Consider the following 13,776-nt stretch of genomic DNA (forward strand, 5'->3'; position numbering starts at 1 on the left):
GATGCTGCCTGACCTGCTGTGCTGTTCCAGCAATAAAGTTTCAGCTTTGATCTCCAGCATCTGCAGACCTCACTTTCTCCTCAGATGAAAGTGTGTCAATCAATAAGCTCACCAAGAACTGAGAAAGGGCAAGCATGGCCCTGAAGATCAGAAAATGACTAAAACTTGAGCACAATAATAAATTACCTATATGACAAAATCAACAGTACAATAGCTACTTGGTTTAAGATGTATTTATAGATCTAAACAAATTATAACCAAAACGGTTGCTCTAAATTACTTGGCAAATCTCTAAGCTTTGAAATCAGAAACAAAGATTATGCATCAGAGCAACAGCTTGACCTTTCTACACTGAAAGACTTGTGTGTACAATCGGAAAATTAATCATTAAACAAGTTTTAAATGTGTGTTTGATGTCTGTTAGTTTAGTTTGCCTTGTAGAAATCCTTGATGTTTCTGATATTCCCTGTACTTGCATTTATGTATTTCAACCACCTCAACCTTGATATTTTCTGACCACCTTGAAAGAAAATAAAATATTATCGTTGAACAGCACATTGAGATTTTTCAAACAACACTACCCATCTGTTAAATTACCCTTTAGCACACACTTCCAACTTGTTTAAAAACCCTGATATTAGATCAGGTGATCACTGGAGCCTGAGCTCCTGGACACCACTGGCCTGGCAACAGCACAGAACCAGGAACGTTGCACAAAAACAGAAATTGCTGGAGAAACTCTGCAGATCTGGCAGCATCTGTGGAGAGAAAGCACAATTAACGTTTTGAGTCCAGTGACTCTTCTTTAGAGCTCAAAGCTCATTGCACTTGATACATGAACTCTGCTTTCTCTCCACAGATGCTGTCAGACCTGCTGAGTTTCTCTACAGCAAACTGTTTTTCTTTCAGATTTCCAGCATCTACAGTTCTTTCCTTTATTACCACAAATATGGCACTCATTACATTCCATAAATATCCCGACAAACAGTTTAACTGATCCATCCAAATAAGTGGCTGAGTGACTAATACATCACAACAAAATGGGAGTTCTAGTTGCATTTGGAGCCTCTTCCTATCTCAGCTCTCATCAACCTTTCCACTTTCCATTGCATTCATTAACATCCATTGTCATACTTACATGACATAAGGTGCAACAATGTTCTCTGGAATCACAGCACCCTTGAAAGGCCCAAAGGTGATGGGATGGTTTCACCTGATCTTACATTATTGTTAATGTCTGCATTACTGACATGACAATGTTACTTTAGCCAGTACCAATGATATAGTACAATCTAACTTCGACAACACTTGATGTCTTAGCACATTCATTCTACATGCACTGCAAATGGGCAAAGAAATTTTTGCAAATGAAATGCAGCTGGAATTTGCAAAGACATTCCTCAAATATTTGCCCCTTCAATATCCAAAAATGGATTCCATGTTTGCACCCATCTAAATGACATTAACGTTGCCCACCTTGGGCGTTGGTTAAGCCATTTTTCTGTTGATTTGTACAAATAGCAAGTGAAGGCAGTTCGCAATGGACAATGTCAGCACTGGGTACTCCTCCCCCTATCACCAGAGAGAGTGTCCATGTCCCCTTTAACTCGCAGTACCCTGACAACTCATTTACATCCTACCCCCACAAGTGGAAACCCCACCACATTGAACTTTGCATCCAACTCTCCTCCCTGCTCTCTGATCCCCAACATTCAACTAAAGATACACACATTGCTTCTCTGTACTTCCCATGGAGGCCATAGTGGTGGTCACGATCAATAATCCTGATCCCATAGTCCACCATGCCCTCCAATGCTGTTCCACATACCCAGATACACTTTGGAGTTTCTCCTCCTCGCTTTCCTTGTCCTCACCTCAACAAATGTCTCTCCTTTCCCCTCAACATGCTAACTGGTAAGGCATGGATACTGCGAACATTCAGGCACACTTTAGGTGTGCTAAGAGCTAATAGAGCAAGCGAGCAGTTTTCAGATGGAGCCTGATCCAATCCATGACCTGAGTCGCTATCACTGTGCACAAAGTGCCCTTGCACCTGCCTTTCATTATTAGTTGCCATTGCACCCTGTAAGTCTGTGCTTCCACAGCATGCTTTTAAGTGAATTGGAACGGTGCAGTGATGGTCATGAGGGATTGGCAAGTGTTGGACAACAGTATCTGTGGACAAGGGATGGAATGTGGCTGGTGGCCTTGAATAAGTCCCAAGATGATGTTTGCTCATAAGCAACATGGTGGTCTTCAAAGCAATTGGCAAGCTGAAATCACCAGGTAGCTGCTCTGATTCCCATGTTGAGATTTCTTGAGGTCCAACTTGTATAGCAAATTTGATAATATAGGAAGCTGACTATTAATGAGGCAAGTTGGGCCATTATCAGGTCATTTATCATGCAACAATTTCCTTTAATTAGTAACTCACCGCTGCCTAGAGAGGAGCTTGCCTCTTCACCAGTCAAAAGCATGTAAGATGGTACAAATTGGTCTCACCTTGAGATAGACTCAAAAAAGAGTCACTAAAGCCAAAACTTTAATTCTGATTTCTCTTCACATACGGTCGAAGACCTGCTGAGTTTCTCTAGCAATTTCTGTTCTTGCTGGATGTCTCATTTGATTGTGCTGCAAATCTTTGCATAGCCCATGCTAATGAGATTCCGATAAGATTCTGTCCCATTAATTTGTCCAGCACATTTTTTTTAAATTAAGACCAGTTCCTTTGAGTTCGTCATTCTCACTAGACACTAAACCACCTCCGCTTTCCCAGAGAAATCCAAATGTTGATGGTCTGACTGCAATTTGTTTAATCTTCCTGAGCTGTTACATTCTTGTTTTCCCAGAAAATTGTGGAGTTTTTTTACGTATGAAATGTGATCTATTTTATTTGATTTGAATCACTTGTAAAAGCCACAATGGTTAATTTTTTAGGAGGAGATACATGTCTGTATAATGACCCTCAAAGTAGGGCAACACAGATTACACAACACTGCAGAGGCAGACAGTCTGATGGGTGGCTACCTAAACAGCCTACGTAGGTTTCTATATCAGAAAACAGGTGTTGGTATCAATCCCTAGCCCCAGAAATTGACACCAATAGAAAACAATGTTACATGAATGAAATTCACCCCACAATATTTTCAAAATAAGGAAAAGTTTTGATTTTCTACAAACCAACTTGACTGACCATTTTCCAACTTTCTTGGACAGTCAAACTCGGGATTTTTCTCTCCAATCATTCTCCGAAGAAAATTAAGCTGTCAATTTTCCCGAGACGTCTTGTGGTCCAGTGGGCAGTGTCCTGGTCTCTGGTGACAAATAGAAAGCAAATTCCGATTTATTTTGTGAGAATTCCTCCCATTTTGAGGATTTCAAGCAAATCTCTCAGTCTTTTCTGTTACACAAACAAAAAAAAAGCTTTGATAATGCTTGACTTATCCTGTTATTAAAGCCCAGGACATTTTTTCTGGTATTCAATATTGGTTAAAATATCCAAAATGAAGCCTCGAAAATAATTTATACTTTTAAGCATCATATCCTTATTTTTGTATGCTGTCCTACTATTCATGTAATCTAGCGTGCAATGCATTAATATTTCCTCTAGAGGTCAGCTCCTGTAACAGAATGGCACTCCCTTAGTAAAGCATTGTATCAGCAGAGGTTATGTTCTCAAATCCAGGAATTCAAAATTGCACATTTCATCAGAGAAAATCCTTAAAGTAGTATTCAAATCAATAAAGAAATTTCACATTAATATGAAAATCACACTAACATTTCACTCACCCTGAACTCTGAAAAGCGGCTGGAATGCCTTCTGCTGAAACAGATTGAAAGGTCACATCCTAATCACTCAAATCCAAAGGTCATATCTTGAGCGTTCAAATTGAAAGGTTAAGACAAGAGATAACAAGCCCCAACTTACTCTGCACTAATTTCCTCGGTTTAAAATATAAACTGAACTCAGTTAAACAGAGTTATATAACTGCCAACAGCAATGAAGCAATGGTTTGTCTCACTTATGGAATTACATTATATGCAATTGTAAAAAAAAAGTGACTGCAAGTTTAGATGATGTGTTAACCTGCACTTTCTCTAAATGCTAATCACTTATCATGTTCAGGAGACCAAAGATAGGAAACACTGACAGATCATCAAAAATCCCACAAATCCCTGCCCAATGTTACTGAGTAATTTTTGACCTGGAGAATTTGATATCTCAGAACTTAAATTACCTTTATTCAATATTTATACAGTAGTGGTTCAGTCTGTGTTAAGTTCTTTTCTGGCATTGTAACACAACTATTAATTACTTAATTTAATGCTTTTGTATGGAACAATTAAGCCCCTTGAATATTCTCAATAATGCACATAACTGCTACAGTGTGAGCAACCATAAAATAAATTGTTTTGATTTCATATATAAAATATTCATTAAGGTTGGAACATTACCTATTGATGATTGGAAATGTTTGGAATGTGTGTTTCGCCTTCCTTTGGTACATCACTGCACACATAGACACCTACATCAGACTTTATGGAATTCTCTAAATTTCTTCAACATGACAGTTCCATGTCTGTATTGAAGCATTTTATTTAAAAGACAAGCCATTGACTTCTGGAGCATACTTTGTACCCCATCAGGGAAAAAAAATTACGACACTGAAGGTATACTTTTAGAAATAAACATTATATCCTCAACAATTATGAACAATGATTGCTGAATTCCCATATGACAGTTCAGCAGCAATGAAACGGTTGAAATAATTGATGAATAAAATATTGAAGTTTATGGTGGCACAAAGTCTGCTTCCCTGAAAAAACCTTGATGTAAATTTTGCTAGCTCACAATTCCAATACTTCAACTAACCATACATAAGAGCCAATCAGACGGTGTGGCACAGTGGTAGTGTCTCTATCTCTGGGCCAGTAACTACAGGTCAGGCACCACTCCATGATTTGTTGACCCTGGAAGGTGCATCCATTATGAGCCAAGACAGTTTAATTGTCAGCCTGTGAATTCTTCCATGTACTTGATGGCAGGCGGTAAGAGTCAGAGAGCTTCCTGGTCAGCCAGCTGATAGAGGTAATGGAGAGTGACTGCCCTTGATACCAAAGAATCATTTGACTGAGTAAGGTTTCAAGGGTCTTACCAAAACTTGAGTCAATGGGAATCAGTCGGAAAACTCGCAGTTGGTAGATGTCATACCTATCATACAGAAAGATGGTTGTCGCTGATGGAAGTCACTCATCTCTACAGGAATTTCTCAGGGTAATCCAACCATCAATTATTTAACCTCCATCATGAGGTCAGAAGTGGGGATGTTTGCTGGTGATTGCACAAAGTTCAACACCATTTCCAAATCATCAGATACTGAAGCAAACTGTCTCCCTTTGCACTAAGACCTGGACAACATCCAGACTTGGATTGATCAGTGACAAGTAATATCCATGCCATACAAGTGTCAGTCAATGACTATCTCTGAAATGAGAGAATCTAACCATTGGCCCTTGACACATAATAGCATTACAATAACTAAACCCACCATCACCGACATAGTGGAGATTATTATTGACCAGAAATTGAACTAGATGGGCCATATAAATACTGTCACCACACAGGCAAGTAGGAACTTAGGAATCTGTGACAAGTAATGCATAACCTGTCTCCTAGATGCCTGTCCTGATGTAGTAGAGACAACTACCGATATGTTGGCAAGTCAATATAAAAAAGGTCTTTGGGTGTGTTGAAAAGCATTAAGGTAGACAGTTTCTCAGGATCTGATGGGATCTATCCCAGAATACTGAGGGAGGTGAGGGAAGACATTGGTGGAGCTTTGTATGAAATCTTTGTACAATCTTTAATCAGAGGATAGTTTCCAGAATACTAGGAAAAGCCAACGTTGTTCCTTTGTTTAAGACTGGCTACAGGGATAATCAGGCAAATTATTGGCTGCTGAGCCATACTTCAGTGGTAGGAAAATTAATTTAGAAGATTCTTAGAGATGCGATTACTTGCATTTGGAAAAATATGGACTTATTAGCAAGAGGCAGCATGGCTTTGTGTGGGGGAGGTTATGTCACACAAACTTGATTGACTTTTTTGAGGAAGTGGCAAAGATGAATGATGAGGGCAGGATCGTGGATGCTATCTACATGGACAAGGTTTCTCACGGCAGGCTGCTACAAAAGATGAAGTCACATGGTATCCGTAGTGAGCTGGTAAGATAGACACAGAACTACTTGTCAGATGAAACACAGAGTAGCGAGAGAATGATTGACTCCATTTTTCTGACTGGTGATCTGTGACCAGTGTTTCTCCACAGACATCAGTGTTTGACCCCTATTGGTTGTAATACGTATAAATGAATTAGAGGAGAACGTAGGTCATCTGATTAGTATGTTTGAGGACAAAGATGGGGGGAGCTGCAGATAGTGCAGAGGATTGTCAGAGGATACAGCAGGAAATAGACAAGCTGAATATTTGGGTGGAGAAATGATAGTGCGAATTTAATCTGGACAAATATGAGATGTGTTTTGAAAAACCTAATTCACGAGGGAAGTATGCAGTAAATGCCAGAACCCTTTGAAGCATTAACATACAGAGAGGATCTATGCATACACATCCACAGTTTGCTGAAAATGGAAATACAAGTGGATAGGGTGGTAAAAAAGGTGTATGGCATTTTTGTCTTCAACCATCAGGGCATCAAATAACGAAGTTATAGAACTTTAGTTAGGCCACATTTGGACTATTATACACAGTTCTGGTCAGTTCAGTTCCATTACCAGAAGAATGTGGCAGTTTTGGGAGGGTACAGAAATGGTTTAGCCAAATGTTGCTTGGGTTGGAGGGTATTAACTAAGGGTAACTGGACAAACTTGGAGGCTGAGTTGTGACCTGAAAGAAGTTTACAAAATTATGAAGCATGGATAGTCAGAGTCTTGTTTCCCAGGATAGAAATGTCAATTAGCAGGGAACATGGGATCAAGATAAGAGAGAGCAAGTTCATAGGAGATGTGAGAGGAGTGTGTTTTACACAGAGGTGGTAAGTGCTGGAATACACTGTCAGAGGAGGTGAGCAAAATAGATACAATTGCAACATTTAAGAGTCATCTTGACAACTACAGGAATAGAGGAAAATGGAACCGGGTGGGGGGAGGCAAAATGTTTTCAGTTTAAAAAGGCGGGGATCATGTATCAACACAGGCTTTATGGACCAAAGGGCCTGTTCTTGTCCTGTACTGTTGTTTATTAATATAGAGTTAAAAATCACACAACACCAGGTTTAATTGGAAGCACACTAGCTTTCGGAGCAACGCTCCTTCATCAGGTGATTGTGGAGGGCTCGATCGTAACACAGAATTTATAGCAAAAATTTGCAGTGTGATTTGCAAAAATTTGCACTGCAAATTTTTGCTATAAATTCTGTGTTAAGATCGAGCCCTCCTCGGTGCGCCGCTCCTTCATCAGGTGATTGTGGAGGGCTCGATCGTAACACAGAATTTATAGCAAAAATTTGCAGTGTGATTAGCAAATTTTTGCTATAAATTCTGTGTTAAGATCGAGCCCTCCACAATCACCTGATGAAGGAGCGTCGCTCCGAAAGCTAGTGTGCTTCCAATTAAACCTGTTGGACTATAACCTGGTGTTGTGTGATTTTTAACTTTGTACACCCCAGTCCAACACCGGCATCTCCGAATCATTATTAATATAGGAATGTGATGGAACACTCACCAGTTGCATGGTTGCTGCAGCTCCAAAATCGATCAGGAAGCTGGACGCCACCCATGTTAAACAGCCCACTGAATCCACAGCTCACCCACCCCCTTCACCATTTCCTCCCTTTACCTTCAAGCTCAGTGGCAGCATTGTGCATCATGCACAAGATGGGTTGCCACAACTCACTTACAATATCCTGCAACAACACTTGCAATATCTCACCAATCAGACAACAGAGATAAAAACGTTGATTTCAGAGGCTCCACTGCAGGAATCATTCCATCTTGAATTAAATATCTGTGACCAAACTGTAAATTGCATTAAAATTAAAGGCTACTTTAGATTGCCCTGCTGAAATAGACTTCAACAACAGGTAATATCTGCTTCAATGACTTCCACACAGAAAATAATTTAGTTGTACCTGCAAGACATGGCTCTAGTCATATTAAGCCTTGTGAAATGCTGAAACAGAATTTGTTCACTTTAAACTTCCAGCAGTTGCTATGGAAACAATAACTGGAGTGCCACAGTGAGAAAGATTCTTGTCTCAATTGTTATTGCAGCATTAAACAGCAATGGGAAACTAAATTCACTTGTTTTCAGAGCAGAATGAACTGAAGGCTTTGCACATTAAGTACAACCAACTTTAATCAAAATCAGAATGTTCCTCATGTCTGTACTCCTGTAAGTAATTTTAAATGTGCCTCGAGTTCAAAGAAAGTTACTACTTGGCTTCAATTGCCAGACAGAGACAATCGCTCAAATCTGGGAACCCAGAGAATTTAGTTTACAGATTTCTTGAATTTTGGGTTACCCACTGGATCAGCTGAGAGCAGGCAAGAGACAAATAAAAGCATTTTACTTTCTCATTTCTTAAGTGGCTGAGGCGGTTCCAGCTTTTGTTTCCAAGATCACCAATCCTTCCTGAACTCCTGCATTAGCCAATAAGTTATATTTAGAAAGGTAGGTTTTTTCACATCTAATCTTCATTGTGAGAATGGACAAATTACAGCTTGGTGTTAACAATTATTTTAAGGAAGTGATTTATGAAAATACCGTATAACTACGTGTTACACGTCAAAGTACTCATAACTATAAATTTTCCTCCTCCACTGAATGTTTTCCATGGGCTCAGATAGAAATTTCAGTTTTCCGACAGCAGAATTAGGGATACTGTTCCTGAGAAAAATCATCAATCTTGTTTCCTCCAATATTGTGGTTCAACACTTAAATTATTTCATGGCGCACAATGTTGATAGCACAATATTTTACAAAACATAAATAATCGTTCATTTAAATATATACAACTTACATTAAAAGTCATAAAAGGTTGAACAGATATCATGGTTTTAACAAAATCTGAAGGTTAAGAACTGGCTTTAATTCAACTCTTATTGAGTTGTCATGGGGGTGGGCCATCCAGGGAGGGGAGCAGGAAGAAGTAACTGTGATAGTATAAAATGAGTTGTATTCCTATTCTGTCTTTCACACAAGGCTCAGGTCATTTTAATCCCTGGTGTCTCGATAGTGATGGACATCAATTGGAAGATCTGAACTTTCATAAGACCATACAAAATAGAAACAAGAGTAGGCAATTCTGCCCTTCAAACCTCTTCCATTATTCAACAGGATCATAGCTGATCAACCAACCCTCATGTCCACTTTCCTGCCTTTTGCCTTTAACACTCAATTCCCTGACTGATCTGTTTCAGCCTTAAATATACACAAGAACTCTGCCCCTGCCACACGCTCTGGCAAAGAGTTTCAAAGACTCATACCCTCAGAGAAAAAAAATCCTCATCTCAGTCTTAGATTTACCCTGTCAAGCCTCTTAAGAATCCTCTATGTTTCAATGAGATCACCTTTTACTCTTCTAAATCTGGAATGGATACAGCTCCAACCCGTTTAACGTTTGCTCATTAGACAACCTAACCATACTGGGGAACATCCTACTGAATCTTCTCGGAACTACTCCCAATGAAACAATATCTTTTCTTAAGTGGATCAAAGTGCACTCAGTACTCCAAATGTAGTCTCACCAGCACCTTACACAGCTACGGTAAGACTTCCCTACTCATACTCCATCCCCTTTGAAATAAAGGCCAACATCCATTAGCCTTCTGATTACTACACCCCCATATGTCAGCTTCTTGTGTTTCATGCAGAAGTATTGCCAAATCCCTTTGTCCTTCAGTTTCCTGCAGTTTCTCTATATTTAAATAATACTGTGCTCTTTTGTTCTTCTTTACATAATGTATTTTTGCACAATGTACATCCATTTGCCAACTTCTTGCCCATTTACTTAACCTATCAATATCCCTGTCAAACATATTACTTTCACAACTTGCCTTTCAACTATTTTGCTTTATCTGCAAATTTGGCTACAGTATGTTCACTTCCTTCCTTTAAGTCATTTATATTGTAAACAGGTATGGTCCCAGCATCAATCCCACAGGTTGCAGGTCACCAACCTGCAAATAAAAACACATCTCCACTTATTTCTTGCCCAGGAGTCATTTCTCTATCCATGCCAATATACTACCTTCAACACTGTGGACTTTTATGACAACCTTTTGTGAAGTACCTTGTCTAACATTTCTGGAAGTGCAAATACAACACATCTATTTGTTCTTCTCTGTTCACTGCGGTTTAGACTTCCTTGAAAAAACTCTGATAATTAGTCAGAGAGTTTCTCTTTCATGAACCTATACTGACTCTGTTTGATTAGGCTATGATTTTCCAAATGTTATGCTATTATTTCCTTATAACTTATTCTAAAGTTTTCCCAACAAGAGACGTTAAGCTAATCAGTCTATATTTACTTGCTTTTTGCCTCCCTCACTTTTTAAATAGGGATGTCGAATTTGTTGTTTTCCAATCTGATTTTTCTCTGGAAAATTACAACCAGCACATCCACCATCTCTCTAGCTACGTCTTTTAGGATCTGAGGATGCAATCCATCAGGGCCAGGGGCTTAACTGCCTTTAGCCCCATTAGTTTGTCTAATACTACTTTGTTAGCGATGGTATTTAATTCTTCCTCCATATTCTTTAGCATCAATGGAGCATTTAAAGCATCTTCCATCATAAAGATTGATAGAAAATATCTGTTTAACTCTTCAGCCTTTTCCTTGTTCCCCATAACGGTCTCCCCAAATTCATTTTGACCCCTCTCTTCCTTGTTACACATTTGAAGAAGCTCTTACTGTCGGTTTTTATATTCTTCATTCATTTGCCCAATTTCATTTCTCTCTATTTTCTTTTTAGTCTCCCTTTGCTGGATTCTAAACTTATCCCAGTCTTCTTCAGGGTTATCATGATTTGGAAATGCCAGTGTTGGACTGGGGTGTACAAAGTTAAAAATCACACAACACCAGGCTATAGTGCAATAGGTTTATTGGGAAGCACTAGCTTTCGGAGCGCTGCTCCTTCATCACGTGGTTGTGGAGCATAAGATCGTAAGACACAGAATTACGATCTGCTGGAACCAGATGCATGCAAATAGTCTTTGCCTCCAAGTGAGGCAAATGGAAGGGAAAACGTTGGAAGGGAAAACGTAGATACAAACTGAACCAAGATAGTGACGCATGAACCAAAAACAAATCAAACCTTGACCAAGCTGTAAATTAAACTTTCCACTATATCTACATCAGTCTCTTAATCAATGCACAAACAAACAAAATTATTTCCAATTTAATATCAAAATTATACTCATGCAATATAATCTACTGGTCATAGATGTACAAGTACAATTCTAATAATTCTCATATTTATCCAACAATACAGAACTAAAAGTGTTACTAGATGAGGGGGATGGAGGAGTCCACAGAGGAAGCTTGTCTCATTATCAAAGCAAAGGTATACTGGCATGGAAGGCAGTCCAGAGGAGGCTCAATATGTTGGAGGAATTTTCTTATGAGGAGAGATCAAGTACGTTGGTCTTGTACTCATGAGGGTTTTGAAGAATGTGAGGCAACCTTTCTAAAATGTACAACTTGCACATTGTTTTCTATGCTGATGAGGGGCAGCATAGTGGCTCAGTGGTTAGCACTGCTGCCTCACAGCACCAGGGTCACAGGTTCAATTCCAGCCTTGGGTGAGTGTGTGTGGAGTTTTCACATTCTCCCTATGTTTTTGTGGGTTTCTTCCAGGTGCTCCGGTTTCCTCCTATAGTCCAAAGATGTGGTCAGGTGAATTGGCCACGCTAAATTGCCCATAGTGTTAAATGTATTAGTCAGAGGGAAATGGGTTTGGGTGGGTTACTCTTTGGAAGGTCATTGTGGACTTATTGGGTTGAAGGGCCTGTTTCTACACTGTAGGGAATCTAATGAAACAATGTGTTTTTGGATTGTGTTACTGTATGAACATCATGTAGATAAAAATAATTTCTACATTTAATGGAAAGGTCAGATTTACAGGAAACTAAATTTAAGCTTCGAAAACAAATTTAACCTTCTAAGACTGTCACTGCACATTTTTCCACACTAATTTTGACCTATTTGCTCTGTCAGCTGTCCATCCTCCTTAAGTCATTTTTGGCCCTCTTCACATGCTATATGTTAAATACAGAATCCCTACATTGTGGAAACAGGTCACTTGGCCCAACAAGTCCACACCAAACCTCCAAAGAGTAACCCATCCAGACCCATTCCCCTATACCTTATTACTCTACATTTACCTAACCTGTACATCCCTGAACACTATGGGAAATTTAGCATGGCCAATTCACCTAACCTGCACATCTTTAAACAAGTTCAGATTTTGATACTGTGCCTTCTATATCAAATCAGGACCACTGATTTCTGCTGAGAACAGCAATGTTCCCAGGATGGTGAGTGGTTTAGAGGGAAACTTGGAGGTGGTAGTGTTCCCATTTATATGCTGCTCTTCTTCTTCCACATGGAAGTCATCATGGATTTGGAAGGTACTGTCAAAGGATCATTGGTACATTTCTGCAGTGCTAATTGTAGATGATATGCATTGCTGCTATTGAGTGCAACTGGTGGAAAGAGTTAATGTTTGTGAATGTGGTGCCAAGTAAGAGGGCTGTTTTGTTCTGGAAGGTGTCAAGCCTCTTGAGTGTTGTCAGAGCTGCACTCATCCAAGCAAGTTGGAAGCATTCCATCATAACCCTGACTTGGGCCTTGTAGATGGTAGAAACGTCTTGAGGAGTCAGGAGGTAACTTTCTTGTTGTAAGATTTCTTGCTTTTGACCTACTTTTGTAGCCACTATGCTTATTTGCTTAGTCCAGTTTTGCCTCTGGTCAATGCTGATAGTGGTGGATTCAGTGATGGTAACACTATTGGATGCCAAGGGGCAATAGAGTAAATACTACATAAACACAAAGAGGAAAGAGAAAAGGGAAAATTCTATGATTGAGTAAAGGGAAGGAATGATTAAATGACAACATGGATGATGGCACAAGGTGGAAAGGAGTGATGTTATAAAGCTGAGGTAGAACCCACCCAGCCCGAGATCTAAAACTGAAATACCCAAAGAGGAGCACGTTGCAAAACATGTGTGAAAAGTAGGGTAACTTGTTTCTCAGAAACCTCTAGTGGTTAAAAAAAATAAATCCCTGGCATTCACTTTTAAATCAACAAGTAACAATTTAATTATCTAACTAACAGTGAACAACTTAACTGAACTATTAACAAACAGAATAAATCCCTTCCAACTACCAACTATTCCTGAATAAAACTAGATTCTAATGGTATGCTGTTCCAATAAATACAAGTGCCACTCATAACAAAATAGAATTTAGTCTCTTGAAATTACAGCCAGGTTACATGTCTTCCAACATGTTCTGTGCCATCTCTGTCGATTCTTCTGTTATGAACGTCCTCTCATTTGTTCTTCTTTCAGAAATGCCTTCCCTGTCATTCCTTATGTCAGGAACCATTGTTGTTTAGATGGTGCTTCCTCTAAGACATAGATGGCTGAGAGCCAGCGATTCTCTCTCAAGAGATGAGGGCTGTTAACTCTGGGGTCTTCGTCCAACTGCCCCCTTTTTTTATACCCATGACATAACAATATTTTTGACAATAGGA

Source organism: Chiloscyllium plagiosum, chromosome 35 (assembly GCF_004010195.1).
Source record: "Chiloscyllium plagiosum isolate BGI_BamShark_2017 chromosome 35, ASM401019v2, whole genome shotgun sequence".
NCBI lineage: Eukaryota > Metazoa > Chordata > Chondrichthyes > Orectolobiformes > Hemiscylliidae > Chiloscyllium > Chiloscyllium plagiosum.